Source organism: Carassius auratus, chromosome 9 (genome assembly GCF_003368295.1).
Source record: "Carassius auratus strain Wakin chromosome 9, ASM336829v1, whole genome shotgun sequence".
In the NCBI taxonomy this organism is placed as follows: Eukaryota; Metazoa; Chordata; class Actinopteri; order Cypriniformes; family Cyprinidae; genus Carassius; species Carassius auratus.
Window position 1 is genome coordinate 12374045 of NC_039251.1, and position 25923 is coordinate 12399967.

Genomic DNA, 25923 nt, shown 5'->3' on the forward strand with positions numbered 1-25923 from the left:
CACACACACACACACACACACACACACACTGCAGTAGACAAGGGTCCTTTCAGCAGGGTCTGTTTTCCTCTCTTAAACAGCCATGCTTCTCTACTAAATGGGCTTCCACCCATCCTCCTCACATATGGACTCTCCCACCGAGAATGAGAAGGAGGCTGTGAAAGAATTACAAGAGAGGGGGTGGATTCAGAAAGACGTGACTGAAAGAGGAAAGAGGAGAAAGGAAGAGCGACAATGAGAACAGAATTAGGACAATAACAGCATGAGGCATTTCTAAATAAGTAAAGGTTAAAGTTCAACTTGATGGTATCCTTATGCTGCGAAAATGAAACAGAAACAGTCTATACCTCAACCTTATGTCATAAATACATTTAATCACATATCTGCTGTTTGACACTAACAATGCAATGGTAATCAGTTATCAGCTAATTTGTCAACATATCATCAACTCAGGAAGGAAATTATTAAATGTTACATGAGACAGGTTTAGACCAGCTGTAAAGGCTCCATGGAATAGACCAGCAAAAAGCACTGATCAGCAGTCTGTGAATGTGTTTAAGGATTCCTCCCCAATTGTAAATCATCCCCACTTTCACATGCTCAAAAAAGAAAAGAAAAAAGTCCCATGAGATCATTATCGTAACAACCCAAGACAGACATCCGGGGAGAGGGGATTTTACTAGCCATAGCTCACTCCTGACAGAGGAAGTCCCAGGCTCCAGCTGTAGATCTGGAGAGGTGATGAAAACAGATGAAATCAGTTTCCACAATGCAGCTGAAATGAAATTGACTATACTGCTGACTCTTCTAAAGTGATCATTTCATTCATTATACTAAGGGAAACGCAGGTGTTACAGCACCTAAACAAGATGAGGCATGGGAAAAGCAAGGAATTTACAGAGCATGGAATAAATATAGAAAGAATTTCTAAATTTAAAAATAAAATATGTACACTACCATATACAATACCATAGGGTGTGTGTGTGTGTGTGTGTGTGTGTCTGTGTGTGTGTGTGCGCGCGTGTGTGTGTGTGTGTGTGGAAAGAAATTCATTTTTTTATTCAGCAAGGATGCATTAAATTGACAGTGAGAGTAAAGACTTTTATAATATACAAAAAACTTCTATTTCAAATAAACGTTGGTCTTCTGACATTTCTGTTCATTTAAGAATCCCCCCAAATCACTGTTTAAACAAAAAAGCACCACAACTATTTTCAATGTTGATACTAAGAAATGTTTCTTGAGCACCAAATAAGCATATTAGAATGATTTCCGAAGGACCATGTGACACTGAACACTGAATAAAAGCATTTTTAATATTTAAGTGTTTTTGATCAGATATATGCAGCCTTAGAGACATAAAATACTTTTTTAGAGAACATTTTTTCAAGCTTAAAATACCAACATTAAACTTTTGACAGAAGTGTACTTCGAAAGAGAGAACATTTATTAAAAAGTGCAACAAATAAGTAAATAAGCATCCTCAGCTACTGTATGAACATAAAGGTAAATAGACTAAAGTAAAATGTTGTACCGAGGTATTTTTCATAATGGCTGAAAACCCAAAGTTCAAGTTTTTATAGGTTCTCATTAGCTGTGCTTACATGGTCATTGATGAAATCCTGAATGTACAGTTTACATCAATGTAATTTCAATGTAATATTGTTCTTATCCAGGCCCTGGAGAAGGCAACCACATGATCATCATTTACAACCAATATCATGACTTTAGATGCTACAGGACCCTCCCAGAGACCTACTACTTTGGATCAACAAGTACCTTCTTTAGCAATGATCCATGTCTGATTTTTTTTTTATTTAAGAGCTAATTAATATAAATGATGGATCCTGACAAACAATCAGATTAATGAAGCATACTGTAAATACTGCACTCACATAAACAAGTGCGTGAATGAGATTCTGACGGACTCATAGTAGGGGGGTTTCTGTCTGCCAGGATGAATCACTTCACTCTCACGCAACTTCACAACTTCTCTCCAACTGTGCTTCTCTTGATTCCAGACCATTCACAGGGGTATTGAACTGCAGCTTGCTCGTAGAAATAACCTAAACATTACCACATTGCTGTGATGAAGCTCTGCTTCTGCAATCACTGCCGAACAAGGGTCTGTGATCCACTGAGCATTAACCAGGCCAACAGGAGGGGCTGGGAAAAAGCCCAAAGCCATAGTGGTGTTGGGCGTGTGACATTAAAGAGAAGACAGAAACTTTGCAGTTTTTTTTACAAGCTATGTCATAAACAAGCTATGCAATTACAGCCTGCCAAGCTAATGAAGTCTCCTCTTGTTAACAAGTAGTAGGCAGCCAATGATGCTTCATCTTGGGAGATCATTTGTCAAAACATTGCTCAAACACATCTCACAATATGAATTACTCAGTGAGGTGACACTATCAGGACTACATAATGCTTTGGTGAGCTGCTAACTAAACATAAAGGAAAAGTTTGCAAACTCATATGGGTTTATACTTCTACAGAACACAAAATATATTATGAAGAATGTTTCTGCTATTTAATGTCCATACAATGAAGTCACTGGGCTTCAAAAAGGAAAGAAAGGTTGGAAAATGAATCCTCATGGCTCTAAAGAAACATGATCGATTCAAAACATTGATTAATGCATGCACTCAATGGCTACATCAAGTATATTATCAAGTAATATCAGTCTTCATTGTGTATGGTCACGACATTTGTGGGATCTAGGCCTGAAATGATTATTCAAAATAATCAACAATGCGACAATAAAACTTTTTTTGTCAAATATTTGTTTGATTCCATATGACCAAATGTAAGGACCTACAATAACACAGTTTGACCAGTGTGATGCTGTAAAGCAAGAGTTATTCAGCCCTCCCTGCAATCCAAAAGAAGAACACACAATAAGAAGCGCAAACAAAGCCGAAACAGTAGAAGGCGGAAGTTCTTTTGCATTCATAAGCCAGGGGTAAAAAGAAGTTTGATCCACACAAGCAATGGTTCACTGCTGAAAGCGGCATGCTTTCCTCTCAGTAATGAAATAAATACACAACTAATGACAGCAGTGAGAAAATAGCAGTTAAGAAAGTATCGCATCTGCAGTGGGCAATCCAGTAAAGACACGTCATGTTTGTTTGTATATCGCTTTATGCAATAGATTATTTTAAGCAGCTTTACAGTATCAAACATAAAAACAGTGTCAGTGTCGCTTTTAGTTAGAACTACAGCTTGTTATTTAGCAGCTCTATATAGAATATGTATGTAACTCAATATTTTCACTAGTCGTAAAAGCTGAATAATCTATCAAACCCTTCTGATAAATCTGTGAAATAATGAAAATTCTGTCAATTCATTGTTCAATAAATCATTAGATTAATCGATTATAAAAAAGAATGTTTGTTGCAGCCCATCGCAACCAATGTAGTCTGTGTATGTCTAGGATGCAGAAAGAATTTTCATTCTGGGTTAACTAACAGACGTCCCACTAAGAAGTTCATGTCCTTTTACACGAGAGGACAGAGTGGATCTGCACCTCATCTGCGAAGAGACCACTGACAGCAGCTTCCCGACAGCTAAAACAAGGCACAGGATGTATACATAGCCATCCAAATTACACATGACTTCCTCCCATCCATGCAGCGGCGGGTGCTGCTCTCCACAGGCGGCCCGCGCTAACCACATCTTCTCTTCATCCCAGCTGGGATATCATTTACACAGCAGCACCAGACGCTAAACCGCTAAAATTCATCACCTGCCTACAGCCATCCTCATTTAATTTCACTTAGGCTATTCATTAAAAGTTATGTCTTCTGAGAAATAAGTGACTGCAGAACAATGCGAAGCCTTCCAGCATGATGAATAACTAACTGCAATGAGCAATGAGAAGTAATGAGATGTCTCTTCAAATTAAACCAATAATATCCAAGCAAAATAATACAATGTTGAGATCTTGTTCCTTTTTATTTTGTTTTATTTTTTTACAAACGGACACGTTGGGCTATTTGTTTTGGACAGCTAAGCTGCTGACTAACCCTTTCCTAAATACTGAGCAAAGCGGGTTGTGCAAAGGCTCTTCTGCTCCAAGCAGTGGGTGGCTGGCAACCAGAACTGTTACCAGGGCAACACTCAGAGAGTCAGTCTCCATGGTGACAAATAACAGCATTAGGAAGACCTTCAAGAGAGCGGATGGAAACAAAAACCGCCGGCAGTAGTTTCTCCTGGGCTCTGAATGTCCCTCAGATGACTCGCTTTGATGCTTTGCCTCTCCGAGGATGGATAAATATACTGTAGGAGCCATTGCTATTACACAAATCCTGTATATTAAATCTGTTTTCGATTTCACAGTCCACAGTGATTTGTGAACTGCCTGCATCTTATGGAAATGGCATATCAGCCTTCTAGGGTTGTGTGCCTTTCGCAATTTTATTGAGAATTGCTTTTGAATTCCAATTGAGTTGAGTTAAAACTAACTGTAAAACTGTGATTCAAAAATGTCAACAAGTGGAATTAAAAATTAATTATTTTTATACATAAAGTATAGACAGACTGGATGGATTTATATATATTTATTTAATTTCTGCCATTCAAACTTCCTACCAGTTTGATTCAAAATGACAATGAAAGCTGGTAAAGGGTTCATTTGAAAAGAAACTAATTCTTTGAATTCAAAATTTGCTCAACCCTGAGACAAATTTTAATGTATCTTCTGATGCCATTCCTTGATATTTGCATAGAAAACCAGAGTAATGTTTTTTTAGTGTTCCTGTGTGGCCATTTGCAAGGAACAGCATGGCACGGTCATTAAAAATTCACAATTGTATCACTGCTAATTACCTATGTGGTGCTTTGGTCTGAACCAATTTTCATATCTTTTGACGTTAATCACCTGCATTCATATACCTCAAGAGATTCCAACCTCTCTCTTCACCCTGATGGAGATTATTTTCTATAGAGGTGATCATTATGAACTGTGTTAGAATGATCATATTTAACATAGAGTAGAACTATAAATAGAAAATGATTTAAAAACATCTATTTACATTCTTGCTTTAACACAGTCTCAGGAGACAGGAAAGGGGCCATTACCTGACACTGGTAGCATGCATGAGCCAAACAGGTCATAGAGGTCACAGCTCCTGCTGACCCCAGGGTCAGCTTTATACGTGCTCCACAGAGAGAGATCCATTCTTTCCAAGAGAAGGACTGTCTTTCATGGCAGTAAAAAACTCCAAACCTCTGGGATGCACATGTCAATATCCACAGCCAGGAAACCAAGCAGAGCACGCAGCGGTGACTCCAGATGAACAATGTCTTTACCAGTGCAAAATGTAAATAGGCTATTTTTCAGACCTTTCAAAGGATTTTATGCTTTAAAGCTTTAAAGCAGGATGTCCCACAAAAGAGCGAACACAATTGTTGGAAAAGCCAAAAAATTGGGTTAAAAAGTGTGTTTATGTATTTGGCTGTGTTAGTTGAGTTTTACTCACTCTCATGTTCTTCCAAAACATTTCTTTTTTCCGTGAACCACAGAGGAATTATATATAGGACAATAACTGTGCTGATCTTTTTTACACAATTTCTGGTCAAATACAGAATCTGGTATTTTGGTTCTGGACGGTAATTATTTTCATGATTTAATTAGTAATATTCAGCCAATAATCAATACAGTACCAATATACTATGCATCCCCAACCTTGCAAGGCATAAGAAAGAGTACGTTTCACATTTGGGTGAACTGTTCCTTTAAGATTAAAATAAACTGTCATGATTTATGCTGGATCTCTTCAGTGGTGTTTTTATATAGTATAGTTTCTTTGTCCAATTATAGACTGTTTCTCTGCAGATTTTGTTTGAAAGGTTTTCATGTAGAAGCATGAAAGCAGTAAAGATTCCCTCATCTGTTAAAGCATCTCATACAAGATTAATCATTACAGACTTCTCAAGTCCATTCATAAGTAGATAGGAATGCAGATTATCTCTGAGGTAAACACAACTAATCTGAGCTTTCACTTCATTTCTTTTGGTCACTCCAGCCCCATTTGTCTTTTCCAGGCCAGCTCTTTCTTTCTTTAGAGAGCCACAAAGAATCAACTCTCCGGGACATTTCATATTCCTGTCTTCTCTTTGTGGGGTTTTAGATTTTAGTTAATCCACTGAGACCTCACAGCAGCTCTGATTGGTCCAGCTACTACTTTCCACAGAAACCACACAATCAAAGCTCTGTGTGAGGAGAAACTGTGGACGACTTAAGCAAGTTCAGAGGGGAAACGTACATAAACAAACGCGCCAGCATTTACTGATCCATTTGATCCTGAATCAAGTTCATTTCCAAGACTTTCATGGCCTGTCAGCGGCTGTTAGATATAGGACTTGAGAGATTCAAAACACGTTTTTCTCAGGACTTCTCATTCCTTCGGCGTTTGGACCGACAGCTAGAGATGCTTCAAGAAACATGTGCCTTGGATAAGCACAACAGAGCACTGACACCACAAATAAAAAACGCAAAGCTGCTTCTATTTTCAGTATAGGAAGTTATGTGAGAAAAAAAAACACTTGAGTGCAAAATAAGTCACTTCTCATTATGTTATTCCAGTACCAACATCAGGCGGTGAAAACAACTCTGTATTGTTCCTCCAGACCCACGGAAAGAAAATAAAAGAACCCTTAAATAATCATAAAAGTGATCCATATAACTTGTGCACTATATCCCAAGCCTTCTGAAGACATACTACATCTTTGGGTGAGAAAAAGAACAGAATTAAAGCAGTTATTCATCGGAAATAAATAAATAGCTCTCTTTCACAAATTCATGAGAAAATTTGAGATTTGTAAACAAATATTTTTGATATGTATGATCTTTTCAGTGGATCCAAAACAAAAATGGTCTGAATGATAAAACAAATAATGACATTCAGTCTGGTATTTTTAATTGTATAAAGGGAAAGTTCACCTAAAACATGAAATTCAAGTCATTAGGTTCAGGTTTGGAACAACATTTGAGTCTGTAAGTTTTCATTTTTATGTGAACTATCTCTTTAAGTTCTTAACAAAATCTAGATGACAGTAAAAAGATCATGATCAGTGACTTGTAATGGAGTTTACAGAGACCTTTGAAGCTCAAAGCTTTGATTTGCTTGGATTGTTTCCAGAGCTGAATGGAAAAAGACAGATGATGTATGAAGGTAGCTGGATCTTATAAACATGATGAGAAAATAAATACAATTTGGGACCCAATTCATGTTTAAAATGGAAATGAGCACACTGTATACAAGAGACATGCCATTTTTAATAACACAATTCTCATGACTCAATGAGTCCGGACTGCAACATGGGAACTCCCTTGTTCAAAGCCTTTCCTGCTTTGTGATAATACCAATCAAAAGGTTTTTTTTTTGTTTTGTTTTTATGAACTTATACTTTTATTCAGCAAGAATGCATTAACTTGATAAAAAATGACACTAAATGCACATATGTTGTGAAAGATTTCCATTTCAGATAAATGCTACTTTCTATTCATCAAAAACACATTAAGCAGCACAATTGTTCTCAACATTGACAATCATTTCTTGGCCACTAAATCAATATACTAAAATTATTCTTAAGGATTATATGACACTGAAGACTGTAGTAATGGCAACTGAAAACTCAGCTTTGCCATTGCAGGAATAAATTACATCTTAAACTAAATTGTAAATAAATTTTAACATTATTTCACAATATTATTGTTTTTACTGTATACTTTTTTTATATAAAATAACTGCAGTTTTGGTGAGCAAAAGAGACTTCAAAGAGAAGTGAACAATAGTATATAACTTAATCACTCCACAGATATGATCACAGCAGTGTAAATCAGCGTGGATCTTCAATTTTCAGAATGATCAGACTTCTTTTTGCTTGATAGATGATAAAATTATGGACACAATGCCAAATGAAAGATTTGTGTGAAGAATGAACAAAAATTTAAGTTTATTCACTGATTATAACAGTAAGCTGATAACTCAAAAACCATTGAGAATGAATCATTGAGTCAGTAAGTAAAACTCTGATTCATGAATGAATCACTCAGTTTGATCCGTGATTCAAATCAGCTGGTTCACAGAAAAGAAAAAACAAATTGTTTACTGATCCAATTCCAATTCCAAGTTCCTAAATGATCCCAGTCATGGTTCTCAGGTTAACAACATAGATTTCAGTCTGTACTTCACAAAAACTGCTAAACTGTTCGAAATTGCTTCAGTAACATTTTAAGGCAAAATTTGTATAGACTATTTTACGGCACTTGCAGAAACATAACAATGACTGAACTACTTTTTTAAGATGCCTAATTAAACGTGCTGTAGGGAACTTTTGTAAAAAAATATTTACATATTAATTTACATATTTATTAAACCTGTCATTATGTCCTGGCAGTAGAATATGAGACAGATAATCTGTGAAAAAATCAAGCTCCTCTGGCTCCTCCCAGTGGTCCTATTGCCATTTTCAGAAACTCCATCGCTCCCGGTAAAAAATAACCAATCAGAGCTGCGGTCCGTAACTTTGTTTGTGTTCAAAATGTAGAAAAATGTATATAATAAGCGAGTACACCATGAATCCATTTTCCAAACCGTGTTTTTGGCTTGTCCTGAATCACTAGGGTGCACCTATAATAAGTGTTTATATTCGGACTATTTTAGATTGCTTCGGGGATACCGCGGTGGAGTAACCCAGTACCTTTGTGATTCTTCATAGACATAAAAAGATAGAAGTAGTTCCGGCTACGATGTTCTTCCGCAAGACGCAAGCAGTTCTGTTTATTAACCGCTAGAGCGTCAAAAGTTCCCTACCGCAGCTTTAAAAACAAAAGACTTGAGCAGTTCTTCATTAGTCAGTTTACAATCTCAACATCAGCCCCTTCATAGGCGCAATAAAACTAAAAACATTTTGGAATGGAAGCTTGTGAAACTTGTTATTGACTACCATTTGGGCCGCCAAATGTGGTCAGAAATTCTCTACTGAAAATTCAGTCACGATTCACAGAAACCTCGAGCCACCTTGCGCTCGTGGCACGTTTGAGAGTGGTCCGCCCCCGACAGATGAGGCGAGAGTCATCTCACGGGCCTGGCTCTTTAACAATACACATTTACAGAGCGGCAGCCCACACACTGCTGCCTACACATGGGCGTCACATCTCCCACCACACAGCTCTGACACCCCTTCTGGCCACACCATTTGGAGACAAAAAGAAGTGAGGAATTCTGGGTAATGGCAAAATGAGTCACTTTGGTCACTCTTTACCCCTCGGCTCCACCTACTTACTGTACCTGCACCTATTCACATCCCACACAGAGGACGCAACACACATTAACGCCTTTCAGCCCACACATACACCTCCAACACACACACACACACACTTGTCTTCAGCCCACACACAATCAGTAGTTGCTCAAGGAACGTCCTACGCCTGCCATGCCTGCTCCTCCAATGTCTGCAGTCTCTCAGATGTCTGTCACACAACACAGTAAAAGCATTCCTTTATAAAAGAGAGGGGAAAGATTTCTAAATCTCTTTCTTTTTCTTGCCTTTGAGAAACAATCACTATTGTGGGCATAGTAAGGCTATGAAGAGAGAATTGTATTAGATGTTTCAAAAAGATAAAACTGCTTCTTTATCTAATTATGCAGGCCAATTTTTTTGGTTCAGATACATTGTTTCTTGCTGTTAGTGAAAGAAAATTTTCTGTAGATTTTAAAAGGATGATTTTTTTCTTTTCAGGATATATATTTAACACTGTCATATTGAGACCAACTATTAAACAATGAACTACACACACCACTATAATAAAGTTTTTATTATTGTATTTTAATCTCTCTTATTTTAACCAAGGCTGCATTTACTATTCAAAAATTCAAAATAGTCCCATTCCAAATTTTCAAATCATAACAAACATTTTTATATGGCTGATTTCATATTAATGCTTAATATCATTCTTCATATTTCTGATTTTAAACCCTCCAGGACACCCCCACTGATTTATATTTTAAGTTATACTAAACAGTACGCTGTTTTTGTTTGCTTTTTACAAATTGTGGAATGAGTACTGATACACATATGCTGTCAACAGAGCTGAACTCATTTGAATATTAATTCAATTAAAAATTGTTTTTTAAAAGTAATCAAAACACCACAAGTCACTATTGAAATTTAATCAGGGAATTGTTACTCAGAAGCACAGAAAACCTCAGCATGTCATAAGGCAATAAAACAAAGCTTCATGAATTTTTGAGTTCATGAGTTCTTGATGCTGCTACATAAAAGCGACTGGACAGCCATGTTACAAGCAGCCCTTTGGCTCATACTGCACAATTTAAAGTCAATAGCAGATCTATATCATCACAAGTCATGCATTTTAACTGTATGCAACATGCATTTCAAGCTACATGTAGCTTTGGGCCTCTCTGTTCTTGCATTATAAATTTATTTTATTGTGTCATTAATGTTTTTTTTATTTTTTATAATAGGTCTCAAAGAGCTCTTTATTTAAAGCATCAAAAGATCCAAACATCTGACGTTAACTGCTCCTTAAAGCACTAGTACGACAACAGCCATAAAGTGCCAATTTGTGGCAACTTTATTTGCCAAAAATAACAAGAAACCGCATTTCTTTTGAGACTGACTATATTTTTTCATTGAAGGATGACTGGCTACTGTTGGTGATCCTACTAATGAAGAATATGAGCTTGATTTTAATAGGAAGCAACTTAAAGGTGACATATCATGAAAATGAGACTTTTTCCGTATTTAAGTGCTACAATCTGGTCACCAGCGCATCTACCAACCCAGAAATCGTGAAAAAGAACAACCGAGCAAATTCTTTTTTAGGTAAATTTGTTAAGGCACTGTCCTATTCTAGAAAAGGGGACGTGAGCAGCAGCTCATTTGCATTTAAAGGTACATGCACAAAAGCAGCATTTTTCTGCATCCACTCAAAATAGGCATTTTCAAAATTATACAAAAAATGTGGTATTTTCAGCTGAAACTTCAAAGAAACATTATGGGGACACCTGAGACTTAAATTACACACTAACAAAAGGGGCAAAATAGATATCCTTTAAAAGTTGTAACTGAGCATTAGAAAACAATCTGGGTATCGTTAAGGTTTTAACGGTATTACTACTCTTGCCGATACTGCTTAACAGTCCGGTACTTTAACTGTATTCTTATCGGTATTTTGTGTTGTGTTACTTTGTGTTGTGTTAGGCAGTCGAAAACTTCACGTTACAAACTCCGCCCTTACATGCAAAAATTTTGTTGCACTTATGACAACCAGCATTGTCTGCATCAACTCTAGTGAAGTATAACCACACTTTGGAACGTTTTGCTGTCTCCACCATCGTCACTCTTTGTATTAACGTGTGGAAAACGTTAGGCGCGCTGCTAGTTGCACCCCTGAGGCGTCTGCCGTTGCTAAGCAACCATGACGCGCTCTCCCCATGAATTTCAGCAAAGGATAAATGGATTTGCAGCACTAAAAATCCCTTGCAGTAGCTCTGCTACTAAATTTATTTCAAAATGGCAATCCATACACAGCTATGATCAGCTGTTCCTTCATCTTGGCTGAGCTTTCAACGTTGTTACAGGAAAGGATGAAGCTGAATGTTTAGTTCTTGTCACATGACCTGCGGTGCGCTTGCGGCTCTCTGAAAAGTTGAGATGCATGTACATGGAAAAAACGAGCGCGTCGCACTGCGTGTGCATCGCAACCGCGTCGCTTCCATTATGAGCGTGCATACAGCACATCTACATTTGAAATAACAAACTTGAGCATGCAAAAGATGTGATATGTGAACGGCCCCTTATGCGTGTGTGCGCATGATAGATCTCGCAGATTTCACAGACAAACGTAATAATAATATCGCAAATTAGAAATGTTTGGTAAGATAAAATGTGCACGATAACATTATTAAGCAAATCTCTTCTGATACTATGGTCTTTCCTAATTTAGCCCCGGAGCCATTTTAATACCGGGTTTCGGTACCCATCCCTAGCCCTAAATGAAAGTAGCTAGTGGTAACAGAAAAACCGATGCGGTAGGGCTAGTAGAATCGCAATCACATCTGCAAAATGAAAATTGACGGTTATTAAAATCAAAGTCTCTGCATTACAAATGAGTAGTTTCTCAGTTGGTCACAACTGTCAGTTATACTACGCCTTAACCCATTTCACTTCAGCAGCAGGGATTCCCCAGCCACCAATCTAGCACTTGAACCGAAAGTCCAGGCCATCTTCTGCGACCTAAACATACTGCAATGCCCAGATCTCAATGGTTTACTTCCACATGGACACATCTTTGTAGAGGCTCCTTTGTGTGTTCGACAGTCTTCATTACTCTGGAGTCACATGGCTACTGTTTCCATGGCAATAGTGGCAGTGGTGACGCACACATTCAGACCATTGGAGGTTTGCGCCATTAACCAATGGCAATAATGCTTAAATGCTAAAGGGATTCATTAAAAGAATAAAAGTTTTATGTTCTTTCAAATTCCATTTAATGTTTTGTGCTTTTCATGCCTCATAGCTGTTGAGATCATTTCGGTGAGCCGCTAAAAGATCTAGCTGACCAGCAGAAAGGAAAGAATGTGTGTTCAATGGAGGCTGATAATTAACAAACACAAAAAACTGGACAAGGTCATTATAGCGCAAACAAAATGAAAGGAGACAAACAGGAAACAATCTTCAATCGACCGACTCATTGGTGAGAAAAAAGTACAAACAACCGAGCAATGTAATCAGACAAGCTTGAATGCACACAGCTTTATCAGCCCTTATCAATGCCAATAAGAGGAGATTATAGAAGAATATTGTGTCCCATTCTATCCAACATTGGGCTCTAATACAATAACGTTGTTATTTTTATTATCAATTATTATAGTTATTAATTTTTACTTGTATCTTCAGACAAAATCTAATTGGGTGTTTTTCTTAGGACACATTAGAGCGATATTCAAAGGTCAGGCATAGGAAATCAGACAAATTAACAGAACATATTCTATTCATATATATATATATCATAAGTCATTTGTGGATTAATGCTTATTGGAGACTTGAACCGTTTCAAACGATTCAGTTCATTTTGGTGAACTGGTTCAGGAAGATCCAGTTACATTGAGTGATTCGTTCGCGAACCGGATATCACTACACTGCAGTGAACACGCTCACAACAGACCCGGAAGAGAAGACAATGCTGAACAAAGTTGTCGTTTTTGCTATTTTTGGACCAAAATGTATTTTCAATGTTTTTACACTGAAATGTAAAACTGTAAAATATGTAGAATTTTAAAAACAACTTTTTCACTTTTATTATATTTTAAAATGGCATCTATTCTTGCCATGTAAAAGCTACATTTCAGTCTTTAACGTAATATTATCTTTTAGAAATCCTTATAATATGCTGATTTGGTGCTCAAGAAACATTTACTATTATTATCATCAACCATTTTAATGTATTCTGATGGAATTAAATTATTAATTCCTATTGCAAATTCTTTTTAAAATTCTTACTGACCCCAAGCATTTAAGCAGTAGTTTACTGTAGATGAAATATAAATCTCCTCAGATGCTCAGAGTATGTAGGTTTGCTTGAGTATCAAGTGCATGTAATACATGTTCAACTTGGCCAAGTAATAGCATCTGCATTTGTGTACTGCTAATATAATGTTTCTGGTGTCAGCATTGACTGGAGTGACAGCTCAATAGTAGCCAGATAAAGCTGTCTGGAGCCCAGACTCTGACAGGCTTAGCTTCTGCTTCACCCTGCTCTTCTGCTAGCACAAACCAACACCCACATACTGCTCCAAAAACCACCAGCGTCCACTGCAGAAATGAGAGGGAGCTGAAAGGAAAAATGGGGAGAAACATGCTATTTCTCACATTTCTTTACTTGAAATTAACACTTCGATGTGTTTATCTTATCAAAAGTGACAGCAAAGACTTTTACATTGTTACAAATCAAATATACATATTCTTTTAAATGCTGTTCTGTTTTTTTCTATTATTCAAAGAATCGTGGAAAAGTATCATGGTTTATACAAAAATATTTAGCAGCTTAACTGTTTTCAAAACTGATAATAAAAAATGTATAATAAAAAAGACTTATGTGACTCAAGACTGTAGTAATGGCTGATGAAAATAATACATTTATAACATATTTAATTTGAAATAATATTTTACAGTATTACTATTTTTAATGTATATTCTATAACAATCTTAATGGTATTCTTAAAGTGGGAGATACTTTAGTTTGCAAAAAAATTCAAAAATATACCATATAAAAAAAAAAAAATACCTTAAATATTAATTGGGTTGATAATACTTTAATATAAAAAAAATATTTTAAAATATTTTTATAACATTTTGTATACTGTCATTAAAATAAAGCATTGGATACCTTCAATATATCCTTTTACAGATTTATAAAATGTCAAATAACATTACATTTTCAAAGATTAGCTTGAAATGTGACAAATAGAAAGCCATTTTCACCTCTTGATTAATAAGATACACTTTCCTTACTTGTCTTGCTTAAATGTCAGCCACCAAAGTCTCTTTTCTAGGATGACAGTTTTTTTTAAGAAGGTGACTCCTAAAGTCTCTATAAAAATGTTTTCTGGAGCAGATCCAGGTCTGGGACACACACACACAGACACACACACACACACACTTCATGACATAAGGCTTTGGCAGTGAAAGGAATCATTGAGACTGCAGTTATGCAGGGAGGGGAGTGTCTGTTCATGGATTAGCTGTATGTCACCATCACAAATTACGTAAATATGTGCCATAAGGGTTACATGCTGCCTGTACGTAACAGACAGAAGCATCCAGAGCATCCAGATCACTTCAGAGAGCTACACTCTGCCACTCCAAAGCCTACAGTAGTGTCAATAAACGCCATCAACCAGAACAAACCAAGGGTCACTCACTGAAAATTCAGTAACTAATATGAGTCTCTGACTCACCTAACTCAAATCTTTCACCTGGAGTGACAGTCACACAACAGAATGAAGAGGTCTGCTGTTCAGTTCAAGAAACTTAAAAAGTTCAAAGGTATAGCAACTCTGCACTGGCTGTGCTCTCATATACAATATGAAAATCCTGATGGTATTTTCGAAGTTGGAAATACTGTATCTGAAACAAAATATGAATTTTTTAGTGAATACCCTGGACAGTTCAGCTTAATGAACTTATACCCTGGACAGTGCAACTTACTGTAAGTCACGGAAGCCTTGCGAATAGCAAAAGCTGATTCCAAATCATCAGTTCTTATCCTGCTCGATCTATCTGCGGCTTTTGACACTGTCAATCATCAGATCCTCCAGCCCACCCTCTCATCACTGGTCATCACAGGGATTCCACTTCACTGGTTTCAATCCTATCTTACTGGTAGGTCTTTAGGGTGGCCTGGGGAGGGGAGGTTTTCAAAGCACATCAACTGGTCAACTGGGGTTCCTCAGGGATCAGTTCTTGGACCCCTCCTCTTCTCCATATACACTACATCACTGGGTCCCCTTTAAACAGGCACATGGCTTATCCTATCATTGCTATGCTGATGACACACAGCTCTATGTCTCATTTCAAACAGATGATCCAACAGTAGCTGCATGAATCTCAGGCTGCCTGGCGGATATCTCAGCATGGATGAAAGAACATCACCTACAGCTCAACCTGGCAAAGACTAAGCTTCTTAACCTCCCTGGCACTCAAACTCTACAGCATAATTTCACCATCCAGCTAGGTTCTTCTACAATTACCACATCAACTTCGGTCAGAAATGTTGGTGTAATCTTGGATGACCAGATGACCTTCAAAAACCACATTGCAAAGACTGCTCAATCTTGCAGGTTTGCATTGCACAACATCACGGAGCATGCTGCACAACTTCTATAACTTCCATAAATATAGCTTGTGATCATCAGTCTATTTTCATATTGATAAAACTGTAAATGTTGCACTTTAAAACTCATTCATGCCCACTGTCACATCAGCCAATCTCTGAATCACTCATTACAGTTGTCCAGCTCAATACATCATTGAACCGTGTGAAACATGCGCACACTAAAACACTCCCAGACACACATTTATCTTTCAGGCAGATTAGCTTACAGAGAGCATCTGCCTTTATGACAATAACAGATTCATCATTCCCAAACTGAAACTGATATCCAACTTTGCAAAGAAATGATCTCCTTCAGAGGTCAGACACATAAAATGATTATAAACTGGGTGTGAAAGACCTTCATTGCTAACGCTGCCCTCCAGCCCTGGGGAAATTATAGGGATATATGGATCAGATGGGGTTCAGTTCAAGACACGTAAAAAGTTCAAACGAAGCAGTGAAAGGTGCTGTAATATATTTTATGAGGTATAGCAACTCTGCACTGGCTGTGCTCTCATATAAAATATGAAAATCCTGAAGGTATTTTTAAAGTTGGAAATACTGTATCTGAAACAAAAAAGTGAATAGCCTGGGGTCTCATTTATAGACATTGTGTATGCAGAAAATGGGCATAGAAACATGCGTAGGCAATTTACCATGCACATATCGTGATTTATAAAAAATCAACTTGGCATAAATAAGGACGCAGCGTACGGACATTCTAGATCATGCGTACAAACTCTTTTTCCTGGAGTGAGAAAAGTATTGAAGTAAACAAGGATTTTAAACTCTGTTTTCATGTCGATTTACACTTTTACATTAAATACTCCACTCGCATTAGTGGAGATAAACACAGAAATTACATGATAAAAAAAACACAATTACTTAATTTTATTAACAATTGGCACATAATTTTCCTGTGGTATGCTATGATTTAATGACAGTGAGGAATGCTATAGGTGCACTAAACTACAGATTACGTTATGATAAATATTTTAGCGAGAACAATGATCAATGTAGTGCACTTACTTCGATATATATGGTGGACACCACTGGATTCAGTGGTCGAACGGTCCATTGTCCAATACAGGACCGATTATAATAGCTTACTGTACAACCACAACTGCACGGAGGTGTTGATGTCGTCTAAAGGCCAACCCGATCTCACGGCAATTCGTACATTTTTCATGAGGTGGCTTATTCGAACGAATTTGTACGACCACACTCATATAAAATCATAAGATTTTTGCCAAATTGTACGTATTTTACAAGTTGCACAATTCGTATGAATTTGTACGAATGACCTACACCTAACCCTCCCCTAAACCTAACCATCACTGGAGTTTAGACAAATCGTATAAAATTGTACGAGTGAAAATACATACGGATTGGTCGTGAGATAGCGTTAGTAAAGGCATCTCCACAACATAATAAAAAAATACCATGTTTGAAGGATATAACTAGGAGAAACCAATAAAATTTGCACGTTTCCTTTTTAAAATACTTTGTCTGTGACTTGCCGAACCAGATAATTGTATTTAAGTGAAAGTGATGTGACATTCAGCCAAGTATGGTGACCAACACTCAGAATTCGTGCTCTGCATTTAACCCATCCAAAGTACACACACACAGAGCAGTGAACACACACACACACACACACACTGTGAACACACAAACTGTGAACACACACCCGGAGCAGTGGGCAGCCATTTATGCAGCGGCACCCGGGGAGAAGTTGGGGGTTCAGTGCCTTGCTCAAGGGCACCTAAGTCGTGGTATTGAGAGTGGAGAGAGCACTGTACATGCACTCCCCCCACCTACAATTCCTGCCGGCCCAAGACTCGAACTCACAACCTTTCGATTGCAAGTCCGACTCTCTAACCATTAGGCCACACTTTCCCCTATTTACACTGCAAAAATATGGGCCTATCTGTTTCCACTAAAATAGCTAAAAAATGTTCATCAGCAAAACTGCATACATTTAATTTGATTTGAATTGTTTGAAATACTATCTGGCCAGTGTAAAAGGATGAGATCAACTCTATTCTAAAATCTGTCTGAGAACAACTTTAAACCATTTTGTTTTTATGGATATTTTCATATATTTATTATAAAACATTACAAGGATACTGGATAATTTTTAGCAATGAAAATTATTGTGTATGTCACAAATGGCATTATAGTCCCCATCTCATATTTCCTTAATGTCTCGGAGTTAAATATGGTGTCACGTGCATGTGAATATGCACGGAAATGATATGCAGATGACGTTATGCATAGTAAAACAAGACGTTGTAAGCTCTATATATGGTTATTTTGGGGAGGAGTTGAGGTGGAGATGCCAGCACTCAAAATCTTTTTCCCTGACTGGGACTTATAAAGGGATTTTTCCGCAGCTTCTGGCTTATGCATGGTTTTATAAATCTGAAAACATTTGTGCGTGGGCAAAATCTAGCTTTCATGTCTACGTACACTTTTAGGATGAAATCTATGGAGAGTTTTATAACCGAGACCCCTGGACAGTTCAACTTATTGAACTTATACCCTGGACAGTACAACTTACTGTCAGTCACGGAAGCCTTGGGGAAATTATAGGGATATATGGATCAGATGGGGTGATGGTTCCCCTACTGATAACCGGCCTCTTCCTCATCAGCTGCCTGCAGTGCAGGTTCAAGGTACAGAGAAAGCCGGTCCTTTGTTCTGCCCCATGCTTGTGGGGGAGGGTTACGGAGCGAGAAGGGCCCATGGGCGGCTCAGAGTCAAACAGTGGCAGACAGATTACACCGCTAGACATCTTAGGGCATTCCGCAATGACAACATCTACCTTGAGACATTCCCAGCAAAGCAGACATTTCATCCAGCACACAAGGTCAATTCACATTTTCTGAATACATCAATTAATAAATCAATTAACAATCAGTGTTTTATGAGTATAAATAATATATTCCAGCCAAATAATAATGTATAAATAAATGTTAATATATCTTAAATGCCATTATTACATGTTAATTATATAATAGTGTTTTATTCAAATAAACAATATGTTCTATAGAAATAATTGTCTATAAATAAACAAATAACTTATAAATAAAATAAATGAATATAATTGGAATTGATTTAAATATAGCTAATTAATTATGCATTTTATTAGTCTAATGCACTAGTCTACTTAATTCACTAATCTAACTAAATAATTATATATTTTTAGCTAATATTATATTGTTTCTAAATCATTTGTTAAAATAATAGTATGCATTATTATTGTTGTTTTTGTTGTTATTATTATCACATACATACACAGTGATTCAAATTAACAAATCAAATTACATTTAATTAAAATTAAATTCCTTATAATGGGAAAATTTTCAAACATTTAGGCTGAGGCACCATTCATTCCTCACTTGTGGAATGTGCTTTATCTAGTGTTAGATGCTTGCTGTAATTGGGTGTTAATGTGACCTGCTTTTAGGGAGTCCACCAGGAGAACAGTGAGATCATTGTTTTGGGGTCCACAGCACTGCAGCTCACTTTCCATGAACAGTTCTCAAGTGAGAGACCATTGCTACCCTCTGAACATAATCATGCTCATTTACACAAGCTGAATGAACTTCCTGCTCTCACACACTGACTCTACCTGCTCAAAAATTCATGTAAATTCATCTGGTACCAAAGGTCAAACCTGTCAAAGACACAATGCCTTTCTTAAACATGTGAAAGTCATGTATTACATAAAACACCAAATAACATATAATAAATTTCCCTCACTTCAAACAGTATAGTATAGGAAGAGCTTTGATTTTAATCACATTTTCAGCAAGTAATCAAGGCAAATTAACCAAAATCCCAATGATTTAACCAACTTCAAGCTGTGAAGTTTAATACCACATGCCAACCACTTCAAGACCAATACCAAAAAGTCACTAGTGTAGAGGCTGACTGCTATGAGTTTTTAATCAGCCCAAGCCCAAACTGAGTGTCCGACTTACATGCACATATATATATATGTCCTAAAATTTTTACAGAATATTTCCTATTAAAGCATTCAAATTTGTACCTTTATCTTGTATCTTTGTTTTTTTGTAAGATTTTCAAATGCTTTTGTTGCTTTAAAACAAAGTTTGTAAAGTTGTGATTGTAACTGCTTGGTTTGGTTCATACCGAAGCCCGTTTCCGCCATCAAAAAAAATAATTAAAAAGGTAATTGTGACTTTTTATCTTACCATTCTGAATTTTTTTCAGAGTTTCCGAATTCTGAGTTCACGTCTCGCAATTCAGACTTTGTTTCTCAGAATTGTGAGATGTAAACTCGCAATTGAGAATAAAATCCGTGGTATAAACTTTTATTTTTTTTTATAATTCTAAGAACGTATCTGCCTTTTTTCTCCTTAGAACTTCATAGCTCACAATTCTGAGAAAAAAGTCTGAATCGCGAGATACAATCTCACAAATGCAAATTTATGTCCTGCAATTCTAATTTTATATCTAGCAATTGTGACTTTATATATCGCAATTCTAATTTTATATCTAGCAATTGTGACTTTATATATCGCAATTCTAATTTTATATCTAGCAATTGTGACTTTATATATCGCAATTCTAATTTTATATTTCGCAATTTTGATTTTATCTCACAATTCTGACTTTATATCTCACATTTTTTACTTTATATCGCACAATTCTGACTTTATATCTCACAATTGTGACTTTATTTCTCACAATTCTAACTTTATATCTCACAATTTTTACTTTATATTTTACTTTATATCTTATAATTTGTATAACTCAATTCTTTATAACTCGCAATTCTTTTTAACTCACAATTATTTCAGTTGTTTATATCTCATGATTCTTAGGAAAAAGGAGTTGCGAGTTTATATGATGCAATTCTGAGATGTAAACTCACAATTGTGAGGAAAAAGGTCAGAATTGTGAGACAAAATGTCGTAATTACCTTTTTTAATTTTTTATTCAGTGGCGGAAATGGGCTTCCATAGGTTCATTGCTTATAACTCTTTAACGAAGACAAAAAAAATTATATGTAAAAATGCAAAGATGGGAGAAATTAAAAGCATAGTGAATTTGTGTACATGCATTGTTGCACATTATTTAAGACTATTAATAAGTCTGTTTATATATAAACTGTTTCCCAGTTTCACCCAGCTTAAAATTTTGAATGGTATCATCCTTTGTACAAGTATCATCATACACAGTTGCAAGCAGATTCCTCGAAATTCAACAGTAGCATGAAGACGCGGTCATGTAGGGCCCCCGGAGGACTCATCATGTCAGGACCTGAGCGGAGTGTGTCCGCCTGACTCAGGGAATGTTCTAGACCCTAAAGCCTCATTGATTCAGCGTGCATGAGGTGCTAGGATTAGTGCCTCGCTACTATTTCATTAGAGATGCGTTATGCATACCTGAATCTTCATAGTCAGTGGAAATCAATGATCGCAACGTCATACTATGCAGATCTAATCAGGCCGAGTAAATGACTCAATCTCTCTTCTGAATAGCACAGCTAGTGGTTTTTACATAATTCATTTACAAGAAGGGTCTGAAACTGAGTAGTGCTCCAATATCCAGCCTTTTGCCGTGTTCACAACAGTAAAAACTAGAGCTCAACAACCACTCCATTACGACAGGCTGTCATACAGAGGTGCTCTTTGAGTCAGGATAAGCAGAAAACGGCCAGACAAGGACAAAGACCATTCTCTTTCAAATGTTAATGTAATCATAACACTCACAGAAGTGGAGGTGAAGCAATTGTTTGAAGAAAGGTTGTAATAATGTAATTGGGATTCCTTTGTTTGCACGGGACACGACTTGTTTTGTATGCTCAGTGTACCCCCATAACCCCAACGGTACAGCTCAAGGACAACTTCATCAACAAGAACTATCACTGGATAAAATTATTTAGTATTACTTTTAATATTTTAACCCTCAAGCTCTCCTTGGGGTCCAGCTGACCCCACTGGACTTTTCCTTATTTTATTTTATTTATTTTTTTAAACATCCCCTTCATCTCAGGGGCATGAGTCTCAGTGACTTTCCTAAAAAAACAGACATAAATGCACAACAATGTGAAGGGGTAGACATGACATAACAAACATACCACACACACACACAGACAGATGGTGGGGGGGGGGGTTGCAGATGAAATAAAAGATGAAAGACATTCTATTCTAAGATATTCTAATATGCTGATTTGCTGCTTAATTATTATTATTTAATATTTGTGATTGTGATCACTTATTAATAATGGTTCTTCTTATTATCAGTACTGAAAATTGTTTCCCTCTTAGTATTTTTGTGGAAACTGTGAAACTTTTCCTGGAGTATTTGTTGAATACAAAGTTAAAGGGCAACATTTGTCTGAAATATAAATAATTCCTAATAAATATATCTTTACTGTCATTTAATTAAATTTAATGCAACCTTGTTAAATAAAAGTATTAATTAATTTATTGTTTTTAAATCTTACTCCAGACTAAATGGTCATGTATCATATTTTCCACAAAAATATTGAGCAGCACAATTGTGTTCAACATTGATAATGATCAGAAATGTTTCTTGTTTATTTTATGTATGAATAAATGTTTTCCATACTCTTATCCACAACTGGAACTCTATTCTAAATGACAGGAGATGTCAAACTATTGAAAGGCACCATAAAAACAGTCCACATTCTGCACTACATTGTCTAGAGCAGCAAGGCATTGTGTAATATAGACTGAAATTAAATAGGCATTTAACTATAGTGATATTAAACTGTGCCTCTTAAAAAGACATGAAAAAAGTCTTCAAAATTATTTACAATTTGCCATTTTTAATGGTCATAATTATAAGGTAAAGTATGCCAGTCATTTATTAATGTTAATGATAATAATAAAAGAATTTTTATTTCTGTATTGTGTTATATCTTATTTATTATATCTATGTTAGTAAGTGGTGTTAAAAAATTGCTCTAATAATCTGGTGGGTTTATGGTGTGATGCATGGGCCGCTCTGTGCCAAAAAGTCCATGGCAACTTTTTAGCCTCAGTCCATCCCTGAATATTTAAATTGATTTTCCTGTTTTTACCAGTTTACTAGGCAAAATAAAGACCCCCTGATACCTGCTTAAAGGGCTAGTCAAAAATGGTGTCATCGATTATCATTAACATTAGGGTGAGTAGTTGATGTCTTTCACTTTTGTGTGAACTGCAGTATTGGGAGGAAATCACTGTTATTGGCTAAGAAATGTGTCGTTTTAAAATTGTTAACATTTAATTAAAAACATGCTGTGTGAGGTTCCTCTTTTGTCTAAATTAATAAAACACGAAAATTATGGGAACCAATAAAGCATCCCAACAAAGGAATTACTTACTAAATGTACAAATTACCATTTTAGTGAAAACCTAAAAATGCAAAAGGCTCAAGGTTATGTTTAATTTTATTAACAGAAAAAGACATAATTCATTCAGTATAAAAGCAACAGAAGTCAATGGAACGTCCCCTCCCAAGAAATGTGTGTGAATGCAGGGGTCCAACTTTTTGTCTCCTTTTGAACATCTGTTGTATTCGACGAAGAGGGCAGTCTACTAACAGATGGTCAAAGCGTCTGACCAGTGGTGCAGCGTTTAGACACGCTAACACTTGAATGCCGAAGGACTTTAGGAGATATATGGCTGACACACATAGGGACACAGGGACTGCGCAGATATCAGTCATCCAGTGCAGGGCGCTGCATTGAACCTCACAGCTCTGCTTTCCTGAATAAGTGTGAGCAGGCAGACTGCCAATGCAGGAATGCATCATGTCTTCTCAGAAAAAGCATCATCATCATCATCATCATCACTGATGGAGTCCTTTATATAGGCTCAAGGCGATGGTGAACAAAGCATGAACTGATTCTGATCTTTCTTAGCATAGCATTTGATGGCAGGTGTTTAAAACACACTGATCAAAGGTAACCACAATCATATATATCTACAATTCAGCAGAGACGTAAACATAAATATAGTACATCAAAATCAGTACTGATAAAATAAAAGGATGATGTTTAGGTGCAGAACACCTCAGTGGTGCTTAATTCTGGGTAGCAGTTGTTTCAGCACCATCTCTGCTGGACTGCAAGATCTCTTCTGCGACAAAACCAAATCATGTGTTTGACCAGGTCTCCTCGTTTTCATATGCAGATCACATTAGCTGTATTAAGAATACACTCCCTTAAAGATAAAGACTAAATATGTGATATGAAATCAACAGATTTCAGTACAAAGCATTTTTAAACAGATGAAAGTGTAGAATTTAAGAATCAAATGAAGTTGGTTCACATTCTCAAAAGTTAAGCATCTTATCTAAAGGAAATAATGACTGTTATATATAATCTAGCAGCCTGAAGTAGTCTACAGTCTATATCCGCACCATTGCACTGAATGGAACAATGCGTCCCTTCTCAAGCAATGAGGATTATCTGTCCCATTAACATCTTCAAAAGCGCGGATTAGAGGAATTAATATAGCAGCGTGTCAGAGAACTTCAGAGAATTTGTAAAAATACATATGCAAATCGTGCTGACCGTTTAAACTCGATATTATGACTTTCTGTGAATAATGAAATAAAGCGGTTTACCTGTTCGGCGTGTTGCGTCCGCTGCAGGCTTTCTCTCGGAGCGCAGTAAGCGCCGGTGGTGTAGAGACGCCCACAGTAGATCCCGCCCACTGCTGAATAATTACCGTAAATCACAGTGTGGACGTGCCAATGTTACTGCTGCAGCATATTACGTGTAAATACGTCCAGAGAAAAATGATATAAAATGTATCGAGGCAAAACAACAACGCTAAATTAGGTGTAAAATATTGCAAATATTGCAACGTTCTTAAATATTAATATTATATAATATTATAATACTAGTATAAATCATATTATAGTAATTATATAAGTAAAATTATATTGTATATACGTACTATATCCGTTAATTTCAATAACAATGATGTTTGAATGTGCAATAGGCCTAATGAACATATAAAACGTATATATGTACGTTTTTTTTTAAGGAATTGGTACTTTTATTCAGCAAGGATGCACTACATTTATCAAAAGTGACAGTAAAGACATATAAATGTAAAAAAAATGCTGTTGTTTTGAACTTTTAATTAATCAAAAATCCTAAAAACAAATGTAATAATATTATAATAATAATAATAATATTAAACGGCACAAATGTTTTTAAAATTTAATATAGTATGAACAGTTTATTGAGCTCAAGATCAGCATATCATAATGATTTCTGAAGGATTTTAATATAATTTTATTTTTTAAAGAAGAAAAAGAAAGAATCACCTCCACACTTTTAAATGGTAGTGTATATTTATGTAGTGTATAAAATATATATGAATACAATTTTCATTTTTTGGTGTAGTGAAGAATCCCTTTAAGTACTAAAAATGTGACCTTAAATTGGACATAAAGGCAAACCCTTGTAACACACCCTCAGTTCACTACATGTCTCAAATGTTAGGCAACAGAATCTCACACTCAATGTAACCACATTCATCTCCGGGCGGAAATTAGAGAACTATAAATTATGAATGAACCTCGAGAGGCCAGTTAAAACTGACATGTTTACACCAATGTACGTTTAAGTCGATAGTCACAATGGGTTTTCTTTTCCAGCTTAGTAAACAAACGCCGCCTTCAAACCTCAGAAGCCTGCCAGTGTTAAAAAGCTAAATTAAAAAGATATTGTTTGAGTCATGTTGTCATAGAGACTAAAATATAGTGGAGGCAAAGTAAGAGAGACACTCAAAGAAACGAGACGCTCTTCCATCCTCTCACTTCCTTAAATTAGAAAAGCTGAATGAAGGCCCAGTGCGCATCAAGAGCCCTTATCACTATGGAGACAGCCCTGTTTTCAAGACAGGCAAATAGGAGTGAGACTTGGGCATGCATTAGTATTTGATTGAGAAAGAGTAGTGTATGATTTCTGTTATCTCTGTCTCAGTCACAATTACACCAATCACTACTATTGC

General features: G+C 36.4%; 1 protein-coding gene across 9 annotated transcripts in view; it reads right to left on the minus strand.

Moving 5' to 3' along the window:
• Positions 1 to 24623, minus strand: part of LOC113108378 (microtubule-associated protein 2-like) — a 93854-nt gene extending 69231 nt beyond the window's left edge. For all 9 annotated transcript variants that reach the window (XM_026271469.1, XM_026271463.1, XM_026271470.1 and 6 more), the window contains exon 1: positions 24524 to 24623. The gene's annotated coding sequence lies outside the window, so the exon portion shown is untranslated. The remainder of the gene's footprint in view (positions 1 to 24523) is intronic.
• Between the last annotated feature and the right edge of the window lie 1300 nt (positions 24624 to 25923).